An 18991-nucleotide genomic window follows, 5' to 3' on the forward strand; every position below is an offset into this window, starting at 1 on the left:
TAAAAAATATTTAAATTAAAAAATGTTTAAATAAAAATTGTAACTTTTTAGAATTATTTTGGATGTATACATACATATATATTTTTTCTCTTATTTCTGTTAATTTTCATAGGTGTTTTTTCTACCCATACATTTTATTATATGTGGTACATACTCTGTAAACAGCAGCACAAAAAGACTCTGCTGGATTAATTAAAACCTTTTTTTTGCATAAGGGACGGGGCTTTTGACTATAGAACCATATACCCTGATGAAAGGGGACCGTGCATCCCCAGAAACGCGTAGGTTAGTCTTCTGGCCCTCTTGGGAATCCTTAACTGTGACGTCACACGCCTTCTCATGCTCCGTCGACCACTTCCTGGTTGGAATCCAGAGATGCTACCAGCCAGACCATCCCTGGCTCTACACAGGCAGCTACTTCTTCTTCAGTCTTCTCGTTCGCGCTGCTGATTCCACGTGCAGCCGCCTCCTCAAGCCCGTTCCCATACGCCTAATACCGGACACCGCTGACCTCGGACATTTAGCCATGCATACTCAGTGAGTAAACCACTTTCTACACCGATGGCATATATTCAACAGCAATTTAAAGGTAATAAGGGCAATCAGCACTTTATTTCTTCTACAGTTAGCGGCTGCTTAAGGCGCAGTTTTTTACTTGCGGTTTTATGGTGAGTGCATGTGCTCAACAAAGGATTATCAGGACTTTGTATGGACTAATTATTCTATGTATTCAAAATGTGCTATTTTGGACTTTTATGGATCTATGATTTTTTTTTATTTTAAGGAACAATACAATAACTGAGCTTGAGTAATATATACTGTATATATATCAGATACCCCAAAAATACTTTCCTTGTTATGTATCCCCACATGGATTCCCACACAGGATCTGTGCATTTGTCTCCACCTTCTTCACCTTTTTTCACCTTTATTTCCTAAAATTTTCACACTCAGGACACTAGTGTATATTCCATTATTCTCAATCGGGATATAGGCAGTGTTTAATAGGTATTGCGGTCCTTGTATGCTGCTGCTGCACCATTAAAACAAAAGTACTTTTCAGGATTACATACTGTCCTTTCTCTAGTAAAACTGCTGCTACCTGCATTCAGTGTAGGGATAGCTGGTGGAGGAGGGATAGTTTTGGATTAGAGGCATGTAGACAGGGTTTATTGTCTTACAGTCCATCTATAGGTACTGTATATTGCTGTTGCAACCTAAAAACAAAAGTCCTTTTCAGGGCTACATATTTTCTTTTCCCTATTTACCCCTTCACGACCTATAACATATAGGTATGTCATAGGTCGTGTCCCTCCCTTTGATGCGAGCTCAACAAAAATTAATCTGATCGGTAAATGGCGTAACGAGAAAAAAGAAATCAAAATGGCAAAATTAAGTTTTTTTGGTCTCTGAAACATTGTATCTGCCCCACAATTGTTTCAATAAAATTGTTAGCTCGGAGCGCAAAAAAATAACCGCTCACCCAGCCCCAGACGTCAAAAAATGGAAATGCTATGGGTCTCGGAAAATGGCGCCATGTTTTTTCTTACAAACTTTTTTTTTACCACTTAAATAAAAAAGAACCTATTCAATTTTGGTATCTGTGAAGTCATAATGACCTGGAAAATCAGAAAGGCAGGTCAGTTTTAGCATTTAGTGAACATGGTAAATAAAAAAACTCAAAAAACACTTTTTTTGCAATTTCACCGCACATGGAATTTTTTTTCCCGTTTTCCAGTACACTATATGGTTAAATCAATGGTGGTGTCTTTCAAAAGTACAACTCGTCCAGCAAAAATCAAGTCCTCACATGGCCATATTGATGGAAAAATAAAAAAAGTTATGGCTCCGGGAAAAAGAGAAGCAAAAAACGAAAACGCAAAAAAGGAAAATCGCAAGGTTATGAAGGGGTTAATACCAGAAAGTTTGCATGCATACATTATATACCTAATTTAAATGCGCAAGTCATGCGGCCCTCGCTCCAAATTTTTAGAGGGTCATCATGTGGCCCTCGCTCATAATTTTTAGAGGGTCATCAGGCTGCCCTCACTTGTAATTTTTAGAGGGTCATCAGGTGGCTCCCATTCATAATTTTTTTAGAGGGTAAACAGGTGGCCCTCGCTCATAATGTTTAGAGGGTCATCAGGCGGCCCTCGGTCATAATTTTTAGAGGGTCATCAGGCGGCCCTCGGTCATAATTTTTAGAGGGTCATCAGGCGGGCCTTGCTCATAATTTTTAGAGGGTCATCAGGCGGGCCTTGCTCATAATTTTTAGAGGGTCATCATGCGACCCTCGCTAATAATTTTTCCAGGGTGTGCATGATGCCTTCTTTCATAATTTTTACAAGATGTGTATGAGGCCAACCTCTACACTTCTCTTACATACAGTACAGACCAAAAGTTTGGACACACCTTCTCATTTTAAGATTTTTCTTTCCTGAATTGTTTGGAGATCTCCTTGGTCTCCATGGTGTTGTTTGGTTAGTGGTGCCTCTTGCTTAATGGTGTTGCAGCCTCTTTGGCCTTAAGAAAAGGTGTGTACAGTACAGACCAAAAGTTTGGACACACCTTCCAATTTAAAGATTTTTCTGCATTTTCATGAGTTTGAAAATTGTACATTCACACTGAAGGCATCAAAACTATGAATTAACACATGTGGAATTATATACTTAACAAAAAAGTGTGAAACAACTGAAAATATGTCTTATATTCTAGGTTCTTCAAAGTAGCCACCTTTTGCTTTGATGACAGCTTTGCACACTCTTGGCATTGTCTTGATGAGCTTCAAGAGGTAGTCACCAGAAATGGTCTTCCAACAATCTTGAAGGAGTTCCCAGAGATGCTTAGCACTTGTTGGCCCTTTTGACTTCACTCTGCGGTCCAGCTCACCCCAAACCATCTCGATTGGGTTCAGGTCTGGTGACTGTGGAGGCCAGGTCATCTGGCGTAGCACCCCATCACTCTCCTTCTAATGTGCCACAAACAGGAAATTGATATCACCAACCATTCCCATTTAATTTAGGTGTATCCATATAAATGGCCCACCCTGTATATATTGCAACAACTACTATTCAATACTGTTTAATAGTGCATGAGTTCTGTCTCCAGCAATAGTACATTGTTAAAAAACAAACAAACAGTAGCTGGAATTCACTTTTACTTTCACTTTGCAAGCTGAAATACAAGATGGTAAGATCCTAAGCTATAAAAAATACCAGCTGTAACCTGTGTTATCTTTGTTCCTAAATAAATATATATTCACTGTTGAACGGCTGGACAGTACAGAGATTAATCCGCTGCCAACAGTATTGCAGTCCCTCCTTCAAATTTTTGCAGCCCTTGCACTTAGTGCATCGGCTTTATGAGTCTAGGAGTCCCACCATCAAACAATTTTAACAGAATGTGTATGAGGCCCTCCTTTATGCCTAATACAGGGTGTATTGGAGTCCCACTTCCTTCTAATTTTTGACACTTCTTGCATTGTGCGCATAGACTTTGTGAGTTTAGGATTCCCTCCTTCATAAATTAAACAGGGTGTGTCTGACCATGTCACATACACCACATGCCCAGATAAGGTAGTAAAATGTTAAAATTACATTGTAGCTTTATTTTCCCCTCTATTATGTCATCTACTGTAGATATAGGCGACGAGAAAATACGGTTAGAGATGGCCCCGCTATTAAGGGGTGGAGGAGGCAGGTTTTTCTCTCTTTTTAATTTTGCCTTATATACAAGTCATTATACAGGAAATAATGTTTCCTAACATTTTTTCTGTAAAATCCATTTTATCTTCAGTTTTGTATGTTTTATTCTCAGTCTGTAAAAGTGGCATAATACTCTGACAACATTGTACCCAGCAGCGACCTGGGAGTTAGAGATGCACCTAGCCATCTTTTCCTCATGCTGTTCAGATTTAATTTGAGCTCTGTTTCCATCCATTTCAGTGCTTTTCTTACCCCCCAGCTCTCCAGGTAAGGTCGTCAGGAAAAATGCTTGAGTTTTCCATTGACTTCCATTATACTCAGTGCTCGAGCCGAGCCCGTCCGAGCGTCCGACCAGCTTGATTCGAGTACTGAGCACTCGAGCATTGTAATGCTCAGTCATCTAATATATATAATTGTCTTATCCCGTCTGTCTGTCTGTCTGTCTATCTGTCTGTCTGTCTGTCTGTCCAGGAAATCCCACGTCGCTGATTGGTCAGGCTGCGGCCAATCAGCGACGCGGGATTTCAGAACAAGATGGCGGCCGTTAGCTGCTCACCCTCACACGCTCACCCTCAGACGCTCACCCTCACACCCTCAGACGCTCACGCTCAGACTCTCACGCTCATGCTCACGCTCAGACGCTCACGCTCAGACGCTCACGCTCACGCTCTGACGCTCACGCTCTGACGCTCATGCTCGGAAGCTCACGCTCTGACGCTCACCCTCTGATGCTCACGCTCTCGCTCTGACACTCACGCTCGGACGCTCATGCTCTGACGCTCACGCTCTGAAGCTGACACTCTGACGCTCACGCTCTGACGCTCACGCTCTGACGCTCACGCTCTGACGCTCACGCTCTGACGCTCACGCTCTGACGCTCACGCTCTGAAGCTGACACTCTGACGCTCACGCTCTGACGCTCACACTCACGCTCTGACGCTCACGCTCAGATGCTCACGCTCGGACGCTCACGCTCTGACGCTGACACTATGACGCTCACGCTCAGGCTCTGATGCTCACGCTCACGCTCTGACGCTCACGCTCTAACGCTCATGCTCACCCTCAGAAACTCACGCTCAGACGCTCACGCTCTGACGCTCATGCTCTGACGCTCACGCTCTGATGCTCACCCTCGGACGCTCACGCTCTGACGCTCACGCTCTGACGCTCACGCTCATGCTCTGACGCTCATGCTCTGACGCTCATGCTCTGACGCTCATGCTCTGACGCTCACGCTCTGACGCTCACGCTCAGACGCTCATGCTCACGCTCACGCTCTGACGCTCACGCTCTGACGCTCACGCTCTGACGCTCACGCTCTGACGCTCACGCTCATGCTCACGCTCTGACGCTCACGTTCTGACGCTCACGCTCGGACGCTCACGTTCTGACGCTCACGCTCGGACGCTCACACTCATGCTCTGACGCTCACGCTCGGACGCTCACGCTCACGCTCTGACGCTCACGCTCTGACGCTCACGCTCTGAAGCTGACACTCTGACGCTCACGCTCTGACGCTCACACTCACGCTCTGACGCTCACGCTCGGACGCTCACGCTCTGACGCTGACACTATGACGCTCACGCTCAGGCTCTGATACTCACGCTCACGCTCTGACGCTCACGCTCTGACGCTCACGCTCACGCTCTGACGCTCACGCTCACGCTCTGACGCTCACGCTCACGCTCTGACGCTCACGCTCTGATGCTCACGCTCGGACGCTCACCCTCAGACGCTCACCCTCAGACGCTCACCCTCAGACGCTCACCCTCAGACGCTCACGCTCAGACGCTCACGCTCACGCTCAGACGCTCACGCTCACGCTCTGATGCTCACGCTCTGACGCTGACACTATGACGCTCACGCTCAGGCTCTGATGCTCACGCTCTGACGCTCACGCTCTGACGCTCACGCTCACCCTCAGAAACTCACGCTCTGACGCTCTCGCGCACGCTCTGACGCTCACGCTCAGACGCTGACACTATGACGCTCACGCTCTGACGCTCACGCTCTGACGCTCACGCTCTGACGCTCACGCTCACCCTCAGAAACTCACGCTCAGACGCTCTCGCGCACGCTCTGACGCTCATGCTCTGACGCTCATGCTCTGACGCTCATGCTCTGACGCTCACGCTCAGACGCTCACACTCATGCTCTGACGCTCACGCTCAGACGCTCACGCTCTGACACTCACGCTCGGACGCTCACCCTCATGCTCTGACGCTCATGCTCTGACGCTCACGCTCTGACGCTCACGCTCAGACGCTCATGGTCACGCTCTGACGCTCACGCTCGGACGCTCACTCTCACGCTCTGACGCTCACGCTCGGACGCTCACGCTCTGATGCTCACGCTCTGACGCTCACGCTTTGACGCTCACGCTTTGACGCTCACCCTCGGACGCTGACCCTCGGACGCTGACCCTCGGACGCTGACCCTCGGACGCTGACCCTCGGACGCTGACCCTCGGACGCTGACCCTCGGACGCTGACCCTCGGACGCTGACCCTCGGACGCTGACCCTCGGACGCTGACCCTCGGACGCTGACCCTCAGACGCTCACGCTCTGACGCTCACCCTCATGCTCTGACGCTCACCCTCATGCTCTGACGCTCACCCTCATGCTCTGACGCTCACCCTCATGCTCTGACGCTCACGCTCTGACGCTCACCCTCACGCTCTGACGCTCACGCTCAGACGCTCACGCTCAGACGCTCACGCTCACGCTCTGACGCTCACGCTCTGACGCTCACGCTCGGACGCTCACCCTCGGACGCTCACCCTCGGACGCTCACCCTCGGACGCTCACCCTCAGACGCTCACCCTCGGACGCTCACCCTCAGATGCTCACCCTCAGACGCTCACCTTCTCACGCTCACATTCTCACGCTCCCACGCTCACCCTCACACACTCCCACGCTCACCCTCACATGCTCCCACGCTCACCCTCACCCGCTCCCACGCTGACCCTCACACCCTCACATTCTCACCCTCCCACGCTCACCCGCTCCCACGCTTACCCTCACACGCTCCCACGCTCACCCTCACACGCTCACCCTGTGCTAGCCGGTCATCTCCCTCACACGCTCACCCTGTGCTAGCCGGTCGTCTCCCGGCTGCTCACAGCAGAAGTACCCCGACCGGCGGCCTCGCTCCCCGGTCCTCCAAAATTCATTAGGGGCCCCGGGGGATACATTGGGCAGTTAATTTAAAGTAGTGCACAACCCATTTAAACACTGCTTCGCTGATTAGTCGCGCCCGGTCGGACGCATACATATTCTAGAATACCCGATGCGTTAGAATCGGGCCACCATCTAGTAACTATATAAGACCCTTTTATGCATCCCTAACAATCCATTAGTAATTGCCATCAGAGTTTAGTTCAGTCACTTATGTACAATTTAATAGACAGCAGGACGATTCTAGTTGCATTTTGGATGTTAATAGGTTCCCCCATGTACCTCTGGCTGCACATTTCACTGTATACGCATTGTTTTCAATAGGTGCTGGATGTTGCTATTTTTGGAAAAAGATGACCTTTTAAGGAAAATTAGTCAGATCTGCTAACACTTTGCATTCATTACATGGACAGAATATTTTTTAAAAGCTGTCTCCTATTAGCACATTTTTCCTTCAACAGACCTTGTATAGTTGAAAGTAACTTCACTTGGCAAAATAGGCCTTTTGCTGGGGTGTGAGAACTTTATTTTAAAGTATACACTTACAAATTAATTAGTGTTGCGTATAGTTGCAAATTTTAGCTTTAGACAATTGGGTCACTCTTCGGAATGATGCTTGTATTCCTAAGGCTTTTGTACATTTTTTGACGTTTGAGACAAGAATTTCTTTATTCACATAGACTATCTTTTTAGGAAAATTAGCCAGTTATAAATTAAAAAAAGAATGTTTATAATCCTACCTGGGGGAAACAAGAACCAAGAAATCCAATTAAAGTATCTTGGCAGTACAGTAACATTTTTCTGGACTGATGATTTTAAGAGAGAAAAACAGTTTTCTGCTTTTGGCACTTTTACCCAAGCAGATTGAAGTGAACTACAAGTTAGGATTTCAAACTAAATTAAAATCATGATACAGAATTGAATGAAAGTTCACTAAGCCATTATAAAATACTGTATATAGTTCCACTACTTTTTAAAGGGGTTTTCTAATTTATATATACGAAGCAAAGAGTAACGTAAAGCTTAACCTTTAATTGAATCTAATAAAACCTGCAATTGGGTTTCAGATATACAGTAGATTAAAATCAACAGACAATACATATTGCACATATAGCCGAAAATAGAAAACAATATTGTATAAGGACCCACGGCGACAGCAGTGCAAGTATAATAAATTGGAAGGATCTCACCCTTATCTTTAGATACTTTGCCCATGGAGACCAGCGCTGGAGAACGGGCAGAGGTAAATAGGTTTTCTAATTTAAACAGGTTTAACCCATCCCGACCGGGCAATTTTCCATTTTTTTTACGCTTTACTTTTTCCTTCCTCTTCTTCCAAGAGCCAAAACTCTTTTTATTGTCCATCGACATAGCCGTGTGAGGGCTTGTTTTTTGCAGGAAGAGTTGTACTTTTGAATCACATCATCCAATTTATCAAATGATGCACTGGAAAGCAGGGGAAAAAATTTCAAGTGCAGCGAAATTGCAAAAAAAAATTAACTCCGCAATTGTTTTTGGGGCTTTTAATTTAAAGTGTTCATTAAATGGTAAAATGACCTAGCAGTATGATTCTCCAGGCTAGTAAGATTAATTTGGAAATTTGTATAAATCTCATTTCTCTTGTATTGCCATTTCCGAGATCTTTAATGTTTTAAATTTTTGGGTTATGGAGCTATATGACAGCTTGTTTTTTGTGTGCCTTGAGCCAATATTTTTATTGTGGGAGACATAATGTTTTGATTGCCTCTTATTGCATTTTTTTCGCTGTTGTAGCGGCTGAAATACTGCAATTCTGGTGATTTTTTTTCTCAATACACTATTTACTAATCAGGTTAATTAATTTTATATTGTAATATATTAGGATTTTATGGACGTAGTGATAAGACATACACTGTGTGCAAAATTAGTAGACAATTTGTATTTTTGATGACTAATTTTGTTTTTGAAAAACTAAAGTGTAGTGATGGGTGAACCCAAACAGTAAAGTTTATGGTCAGTACCGAAAACCTAGTGTTCGGGCACGGAGCCCGAACATGGACTTCCTCAGGAAGTCAGTGTTACTGTTTGGGTTCGGCACCCCGAACATCGGGTGTTTCCCATGCTGTCATCTGTGTGCTAGCTCGAGAAACACAGGTGGCTCTGATCGGCGGTGATGTTGTTACCTCCCGTGTCAGAGAGCTGTGGTTTCCATGCTTTTAGATGACAGCATGAGCCCGCAGCTGTGACCGGCGGAAAAAAGCTTACTTCTGCTCTGATAAGAGATTACTACTCTCATCAGCCTACTCCTGCTGTTGCTGATAACAGCAGGAACAGGCGCCGCTGATGGGAGTATTCATTGGCTGGTGCCTGTCCTCTAAGTAAAGAAATAAAAAATTTAAATAAATAAATATTGAAATAAAAATAAAAAAAGGATTCTACTCACCTTAACGCCTAATACAGCGAAGCCCTTTTCCCCTGTAAAAGAGAAAAAATAAAAAAACACCATAATACTCACTTTAATAAATAATCCCTGATGCCATTGTCACCTGTAAAAGAGAAAAATTAGTAAACCACCATAATACTCACCTGTCCACCATGAAGATAATCCATACTGCCCCATGATGATCCAGATGACTTGGAGATCAGTCACATCAGCAATCACAAATGTGACTGCTCTCCATGACAGCTGGCTCACACTGACACAGGTGCACAATTGCTTTTGCAGTGTGTAGCTCTGAGCTGCCGTGAGAAAGTTCACAGGAGTTCAAAGCTGATAAACATCTTTTTTTAGATGTTCAGCAGAACCCGCCATACCCAAACATCCACGGGTTCGCCCATCACTACTAAAGTGTTGTCACTCAATCCAAAAAGTTATTAAACCTGAATATTTAAGAAAGTACAGTAGAAGTCAAGTTTTGTCTTTCTTAGGAGAATATCTATGGGTGCAGAATTATTGGGCAACTATTACTGTCCAGGATTATTATGCAACTAAGTGTATGTTCACACGTTGAGTTCTTGAGGTGCTGTTCTGTATTTTTTCCACAAATTTTTTTCCACATGTTTTTTCAGCAAAAAAATGCAGCAGTTTACTTTACCAGTGAAGTGAATAAGATTTCTGAAATTGCATGCACATGCTGGTTATCTCATCTTGTCAGCTGTCACACACTGGTGGAAGAAGAGGCCGGCGGCCCCTCCTCCACTAATGTATTCACCGCTATCTGCATCTTGAGGATGCAGCTACCAGTGAAGAAGGTGGCGGCAGATGGACGGTGGGTGGGGGAGGGCACAGTGTAGTCGATGGGATACTGTTTCAGACCTTCGAGTGTCTCGCTTTACGGGCTGGACTGGAACAGCCAGAGGGTCGGATGTGGCCCGCGGGCCGTAGTTTGCCCACCCTTGGCATAACCAAAGACAACTGCTTAATAGGTAATGCCATATACCAAAGACAACTGTTTAAAAGGCAATGCCGTACACCAGATACCTGTTAAAGGCAATGCCATACACCAAACATCTGCTTAAAGGCAATGCCTCACACCAAAGACATCTGTTTAAAGACAATGCCATACACCAGCCACCTGCTTAAAGGCAATGCCATACACCAAACATCTGCTTAAAGGAAAGGCAATGGTGTACACCACAGACAACTGCTTACAGGCAATGCGGTACACCAGCCACCTGCTTATAGGCAATGCTGTAAACCACAGACACCTGCTTGAAAGCAATGTCGTACACCAAAGACACCTGCTTAAAAGCAATGCCATACACCAGACACCTGCTTAAAAACAATATCATACACCAAAGACAACTGCTTAAAGGCAATCCCTTACACCAAAGACACCTGCTTAATGGCATTGCCTTTAAGCAGGTGTTTGTGGTGTAAGGCATACACAGAAACAGTGAAGTCTGCTGAATGCAGTTCCTCTAACACATGTGAAGTCCCACCCATTCAGTTACTAATCCCCGCCCACACATAGCCTCAGGTTTCAGGAAGCCTCAGTATCTGCAAGCCTAAACGGCAACATTTCAAGGGCAAGGCATGTACACCTATGTCATTGACAGGGGATTGCTAAGCACGTAGCATAGGGGAAGAGGCAGTGGTGTCACCTGCAGACACTGATAGTGGACCCAGGCATTCGGGCCACCTAGTCTGGTGCTTTGATGTGCCTGAGCATGCTAGTGGTGGTCAGGCTGGTAGTGGTCAGGCCCCTGCTGATCTTGGTATGAAACATGTTGCAAATGACCATACTTTTATCGTCTGCAATTTTTTTTAAAAAGCGTCAAACTGGGCAACACCTAATCCTTGGCCTGGGAACTTGACGCGTGTGAGTGCTTTTGGGAACAGTTGCCTGCCTTCTCCTCTGGGCTTTCCACTGCCTCTTCCTGATGGTTGCAGTGCTGTGAATCCCTCACCCTCTGGCCTGCTGGCCTCGCTCTGCATGGCACCTTCCCTGGTTGGGTCAGTGACTTCATTATCCACCACCCAGTCTTCCACTTCTGCATTCTGGTCCACCTGACTTGTTGATTTACCAACATCACTTGTTGGCAACTGTGTGTTATTGTCATCTACCTCTCCAGATACCAATTTCCATTCCCCACAGTCATCTTCTTCTGACAGTGGCTGCTCAAATATTTGAGAATCACTACACACGAACTCCTCATGTCCCTGTTGAAACATGCAGGGCGAGAGGCCAGAGTCAATAAATGGAAATGTAAAGAGCTCCTCGGAGTGTCCAAGTGTGGAATCACTTGTCTCCTGGGACTCACCATGATGGGATATATTTTTGTCTTGCTTCTTTTTTGCTAGTGTGAACATGCCTCTGTTTCTTGTATGTCTGCCATCTTAGACCTCAGTTCACATTGTCTGGTTTTTTGACTTGTTTGCATTCTGTGCAATTTAAGGGTGTGGCATGCCCTTTGTTGAGCTGATTGGTATATATGTAGCTTACCACGGGCCTGGGTGGTCTGGAGTTGGGACCCGGTCCTATTTGTCTACCCTTTTATATGCATTACTTCAACTTTGATATACAGTAAGGTTTTTAATATAGGCAGTATAGGTACCGTCCCAATTTAGGGTCACCTTGCCGCTGGTGGGACGGCTTGTATACTTTTTTTGATCAAAAATAGTTCACTAAGTACCCTATATTTATTATGCAATTTTGCTTTACATTTATATATAATTATGGTAGGGTATGAGATATATTTTTGTCTTGCTTCTTTTTTGCTAGTGTGAACATGCCTCTGTTTCTTGTATGTCTGCCATCTTAGACCTCAGTTCACATTGTCTGGTTTTTTGACTTGTTTGCATTCTGTGCAATTTAAGGGTGTGGCATGCCCTTTGTTGAGCTGATTGGTATATATGTAGCTTACCACGGGCCTGGGTGGTCTGGAGTTGGGACCCGGTCCTATTTGTCTACCCTTTTATATGCATTACTTCAACTTTGATATACAGTAAGGTTTTTAATATAGGGAGTATAGGTACCGTCCCAATTTAGGGTCACCTTGCCGCTGGTGGGACGGCTTGTATACTTTTTTTGATCAAAAATAGTTCACTAAGTACCCTATATTTATTATGCAATTTTGCTTTACATTTATATATAATTATGGTAGGGTATGAGATATATTTTTGTCTTGCTTCTTTTTTGCTAGTGTGAACATGCCTCTGTTTCTTGTATGTCTGCCATCTTAGACCTCAGTTCACATTGTCTGGTATGATGGGAGGAAGAAGGATCAGGGTGAGGATTATGTGTTCCAGACTCTTGGCTAGTGATACTGGACCATGTGGAAGACAAGGTGGTGCTGGGAAACAGGGTCGGTCTGGGCTGGCGGGATACCGGGAAATTTCCCGGTGGGCCCCACCCCCTGCTGCAGAGTAGAGGGGGGAGAAGAGAACAAAAAAAAAATCCTGCGGTTTTAAGGGGCACGGGCCCTTTAAAAGCGCAGGCACAGTGTATGCAGGGACGCGCGCACGCAGCGTTCATTACCTGAACCACCGGGGCGCACGGCCCAGTGAAGCAGCTGAAGCTGCGTGTCTCCCTTCGCCGGCCGGCGTATGACGTCATCGTCATGCGCCTGCTGTGAAGGAGGCGCGCAACTCAGGAGGAGGACACCGCACGGGAGCGCAGGAAGGTAAGAGGTGTGTGTGTGTGTGTTGGTCTGGACCCACTGGCTGGACACACAAGGCGGGGGCCAGATGGACACAAGGGGGGGCCCAGCTGGACACACAAGGGGGGGGCCCAGCTGGACACACAAGGGGGGGCCCAGCTGGACACACAAGAAGGGGGCCCAGCTGGACACACAAGAAGGGGGCCCAGCTGGACACACAAGAAGGGGGCCCAGCTGGACACACAAGAAGGGGGCCCAGCTGGACACACAAGAAGGGGGCCCAGCTGGACACACAAGGGGGTAGGCTGGCTGGACACACAAGGGGGGAACCAACTGGACACAAAAGCGGTGGTCCTGGATGGACACACAAGGGGGGAACCCTGGCTGGACACACAAGGGGGGGCCCAGCTGGACACACAAGGTGGGAGCCGACTGGACACACAAGGAGGGGCCCTGGCTGTACACACAAGGGGGAACACTGGATGAACACACAAGGGGGGCCCAGCTGGATACACAAGGGGGGGCCCAGATGGACACACAAGGGGGGGCCCAGCTGGACATACAAGGGGGGGCCCAGCTGGACACACAAGGGGGGGCCCAGCTGGACACACAAGGGGGGGCCCAGCTGGACAGGCACACAAGGGGGTAGCCAGGCTGGACACACAAGGGGGTAGCCAGGCTGGACACACAAGGGGGGAACCCTGGCGGGACACACAAGGGGGAACCCTGGCGGGACACACAAGGGGGAACCCTGGCGGGACACACAAGGGGGGAACCCTGGCGGGACACACAAGGGGGGAACCCTGGCGGGACACACAAGGGGGGAACCCTGGCTGGACACACAAGGGGGGAACCCTGGCTGGACACACAAGGGGGGAACCCTGGCTGGACACACAAGGGGGGAACCCTGGCTGGACACACAAGGGGGAACCCTGGCTGGACACACAAGGGGGGAACCCTGGCTGGACACACAAGGGGGGAACCCTGGCTGGACACACAAGGGGGGAACCCTGGCTGGACACACAAGGGGGGAACCCTGGCTGGACACACAAGGGGGGAACCCTGGCTGGACACACGAGGGGGAAGCCTGGCTGGACACACGAGGGGGGGCCAAGCTGGACACACGAGGGGGGAGCCCTGGCTGGATACGCAAGGGGGTCCCTGGCTGGACATGCAAGGGGGAACCCTGGCTGGACACGCAAGGGGGGGCCCGGCTGGACACACAAGGGGGGGCCCTGGTTGGACACACAAGGGGACGAGCCCTGGCTGGACACACAAGGGGGAGCCCTGACTGGACACACAAGGGGGGACCCTGGCTGGACACACAAGGTGGGAGCCGACTGGACACACAAGGAGGGGCCCTGGCTGTACACACAAGGGGGAACACTGGATGAACACACAAGGGGGGCCCAGCTGGATACACAAGGGGGGGCCCAGATGGACACACAAGGGGGGGCCCAGCTGGACATACAAGGGGGGGCCCAGCTGGACACACAAGGGGGGGCCCAGCTGGACACACAAGGGGGGGCCCAGCTGGACAGGCACACAAGGGGGTAGCCAGGCTGGACACACAAGGGGGTAGCCAGGCTGGACACACAAGGGGGGAACCCTGGCGGGACACACAAGGGGGAACCCTGGCGGGACACACAAGGGGGAACCCTGGCGGGACACACAAGGGGGGAACCCTGGCGGGACACACAAGGGGGGAACCCTGGCGGGACACACAAGGGGGGAACCCTGGCGGGACACACAAGGGGGGAACCCTGGCTGGACACACAAGGGGGGAACCCTGGCTGGACACACAAGGGGGAACCCTGGCTGGACACACAAGGGGGGAACCCTGGCTGGACACACAAGGGGGGAACCCTGGCTGGACACACAAGGGGGGAACCCTGGCTGGACACACAAGGGGGGAACCCTGGCTGGACACACAAGGGGGGAACCCTGGCTGGACACACAAGGGGGGAACCCTGGCTGGACACACGAGGGGGAAGCCTGGCTGGACACACGAGGGGGGGCCAAGCTGGACACACGAGGGGGGAGCCCTGGCTGGATACGCAAGGGGGTCCCTGGCTGGACATGCAAGGGGGAACCCTGGCTGGACACGCAAGGGGGGGCCCGGCTGGACACACAAGGGGGGGCCCTGGTTGGACACACAAGGGGACGAGCCCTGGCTGGACACACAAGGGGGAGCCCTGACTGGACACACAAGGGGGGACCCTGGCTGGACACACAAGGGGGAACCCTGGCTGGACCCAGGCAAAGGGGGGTGGGCAGGATGGGTATATGGGGGGCAGGCTGGACACATGGAGGCCAGGATGGATATATGGGGGGCAGGATGGATATATGGGGGGGCAGGCTGGACTCATGGAGGCCAGGATGGATATATGGGGGGGGCAAGCTGGACTCATGGAGGCCAGGATGGATATATGGGGGGGGGCAGGCTGAACACATGGAGGCCAGGATGGATATATGGGGGGGGGGGACAGGCTGGACACATGGGGGGCTAGGATGAATATGTGGGGGGGGCGGGCTCGATACACATGGGCTAGCATAAATATATGGAGGGGCACGCTGGATATATGGGGGGTGTCAGGATGGATATATGGAGGGGGTAAGGGCAGTATGGATATATGAGGGGGGAGGCTGGACACATGGAGGCCAGGATGGATATGTAGAGGGCAGGCTGGACACATGGAGGATATATGGGGGGGATATATGGGGGCGCAGGCTGGAAACATGGAGGCAAGGATGGATATGTGGGGGGGCAGACTGGCCACATGGGGGGGCTAGGATGGGTATATGGGAGGGGGCAGGCTCGATACACGTGTGCTAGGATAAATATATGGAGGGGTCACACTAGACAAATGGTGGCCAGAAGGGACATATGGGGGTGCCTGGCTACACAAGGGACTTAATTACTGTTTGGGAGCCAGATTGAGGAACATACTTTATTAGTTTATGGTGACCAGTGGGGAACATTATTACTTTAGATTCCAATTATTATTATTACATTATTACTTCTGTAATATAATTTACTTTTTAGGAAATTGTTTTCCATGGGATGGGACAAAAGAGGGGTCCTGTTACTGTGCAGGACGGCACTATGTTGCTTTTTTTCTTCAACTGGTGTAGTGTAGAAGTCGGGGGGGAAAAGTGGGAATATTCTCTAGAAGAGATCAGTTATTGATAACTGTGTGTTATTTTCTGCAGAGATGATTCCTGGCTGGAAGAAGTGATGGCTGTCTGTGCCAGAAGAAGAAGAAAAGCGAAGATGAAAGACTTCACCTAGAGACATCACTGGTGAGTCAGTGTATTACATGTACACTTACACTACACACGTGGTCAAAATTGTTGGTACCCTCGTTTAATGAAAGAAAAACCCACAATGGTCACAGAAATAACTTGAATCTGATAAATTACAAATTTTTGAAAATGAACAAATGAAGGTCAGACATTGCTTTTCTGCTTCCACAGAATTAAAAAAAAAATTAAACTCATGAAATAGGCCTGGACAGAAATGATGGTTCTTCTTAACTTAATATTTTGTTGAACAACCTTTTGAGGCAATCACTGCAATCAAACCATTCCTGTAACTGTCAATGAGACTTCTACACCTCTCGACTGCTCCAGTTGTCTTGTGTGTGAAGGTTGCCTTCTCCAGACGGCATGTTTCAGCTCTTTCCAAAGATGCTCCATAGGATTTAGGTCAGGGCTCATAGAAGGCCACTTCAGAATAGTCTAATGTTTTCCTCTTAGCCATTCTTGGGTGTTTTTAACTGTGTGTTTTGGGTCATTATCCTGTTGCAAGACCTATGACCTGCGAATGAGACCAAGCTTTCTGACACTGAGCAGCACATTTCTCTCTAGAATCCCTTGATAGTCTTGAGATTTCATTGTACCCTGCACAGATTCAAGACACCCTGTACCAGATGCAGCAAAGCAGCCCCAGAACATAACAGCCTCCCCCATGTTTCACAGTAGGGACAGTGTTCTTTTCTTGATATGCTTCATTTTTCCGTCTGTGAACATAGAGCTGATGTGCCTTGCCAAAAACTTCCATTTTTGTCTCATCTGTCCATAGTACATTCTCCCAGAAGCTTTGCGGCTTGTCAACATGTAGTTTGGCAAATTCCAGTCTGGCTTTTTTACTATTTTTTTTTTCAACAATGGTGTTCTCCTTGGTCGTCTTACATGAAGTTCACTTTGGATCAAACAACGGTGGATAGTGCGATCTGACACTGATGTTCCTTGAGCTTGAAGTTCACCTTTAATCTCTTTAGGAGTTTTCCTGGACTCTTTTGTTACCATTCATATTATCCGTCTCTTTGATTTGTCATCAATTTTCCTCCTGCGGCCACGTCCAGGGAGGTTGGCTACAGTCCCATGGATCTTAAATTTCTGAATAATATGTGCACCTGTAGTCACAGGAACATCAAGCTGCTTGGAGATGGTCTTATAACCTTTACCTTTTAACATGCTTTTCTATAATTTTCTTTCTAATCTCCTGAAACAAGTCTTTCCTTTGTTTCCTCTTGTCCATGTTGAGTGTGGTACACACCATGTCACCAAACAACACATTGAGTATCTGTAGCCCTATATACAAGCCCACTGACTGATTACAAGATTGTAGACACCTGTGATGCTAATTAGTGGACACAACTTGATTTAACATGTCCCTTTTGTCACATTATTTTCAGGGGTACCATCATTTCTGTCCAGGCCTATTTCATGAGTTTAATTTTTTTTTAAATTCAGTGGAAGCAGAAAAGCAATGTCTGACTTTCATTTGTTCATTTACATAGATTTTTAATTTATTATTACTTTTGTCAGATTCAAGTTATTTCTGTGACCATTGTGGGTTTTTCTTTCATTAAACGAGGGGTACCAACAATTCTGACCACGTGTGTATATAGTATATACAGAACTCCTGTGTATGTCACTGGTGATCACTGTATTATGTATACACTATATACAGAGCTTCTGTGTATAATGTCACTGGTGACCACTGTATTACCTGTACACTATATACAGAGCTCCAGTGTATAATGTCACTGGTGATCCCTGTATTACCTGTACACTATACACTATATACAGAGCTCCTGTGTATAATGTCACTGGTGACCAGTGTATTACTTGTGCACTATATACAGAGCTCCTGTGTATAATGTCAATGGTGACCACTGTATTACCTGTACACTATATACAGAGCTCCTGTGTATAATGTCACTGGTGACAACTGTATTACCTGTACACTATACACTATGTACAGAGCTCCTGTGTATAATGTTACTGGTGACCACTGTATTACCTGTACACTATATACAGAGCTCCTGTGTATAATGTCACTGGTGACCACTGTATTACCTGTACACTATATACAGAGCTCCTGTGTATAATGTCACTGGTGATCACTGTATTACCTCTACACTATATACAGAGCTCCTGTGTATAATGTCACTGGTGACCACTGTATTACCTGTACACTATATACAGAGCTCCTGTGTATAATGTCACTGGTGATCACTGTATTACCTGTACACTATATACAGAGCTCCTGTGCATAATGTCACTGGTGACCACTGTATTACCTGTACACTATATACAGAGCTCCTGTGTATAATGTCACTGGTGACCACTGTATTACTTGTACACTATATACAGAGCTCCTGTGTATAATGTCACTGGTGATCACTGTATTACCTGTACACTATACACTATGTACAGAGCTCCTGTGTATAATGTCACAGGTGGCCACTGTAATACCTGTACACTATACACTATGTACAGAGCTCCTGTGTATAATGTCACAGGTGGCCACTGTAATACCTGTACACTAAATACAGAGCTCCAGTGTATAATGTCACTGGTGATCACTGTATTACCTGTACACTGACACTATATACAGAGCTCCTGTGTATAATGTCACTGGTGAACCCTGTATTACCTGTACACTGACACTATATACTGAGCTCCAGTGTATAATGTCACTGGTGGTCACTGTATTACCTGTACACTGTACACTATAT

At 47.5% G+C, this 18991-nt stretch overlaps 1 long non-coding RNA gene across 1 annotated transcript in view; it reads left to right on the plus strand.

The window, feature by feature from the left end:
• The first annotated feature begins 330 nt into the window (after positions 1-330).
• LOC141165094 (uncharacterized) overlaps positions 331-18991 on the plus strand; it is a 527377-nt gene continuing 508716 nt past the window's right edge. Inside the window, exon 1 of the long non-coding RNA XR_012251054.1 lies at positions 331-537. This is a non-coding gene — a long non-coding RNA (uncharacterized lncRNA). The remainder of the gene's footprint in view (positions 538-18991) is intronic.

This window comes from Phyllobates terribilis, unplaced genomic scaffold (genome assembly GCF_046119375.1).
Source record: "Phyllobates terribilis strain yellow unplaced genomic scaffold, ASM4611937v1 Scaffold_11__3_contigs__length_659146591, whole genome shotgun sequence".
In the NCBI taxonomy this organism is placed as follows: Eukaryota; Metazoa; Chordata; class Amphibia; order Anura; family Dendrobatidae; genus Phyllobates; species Phyllobates terribilis.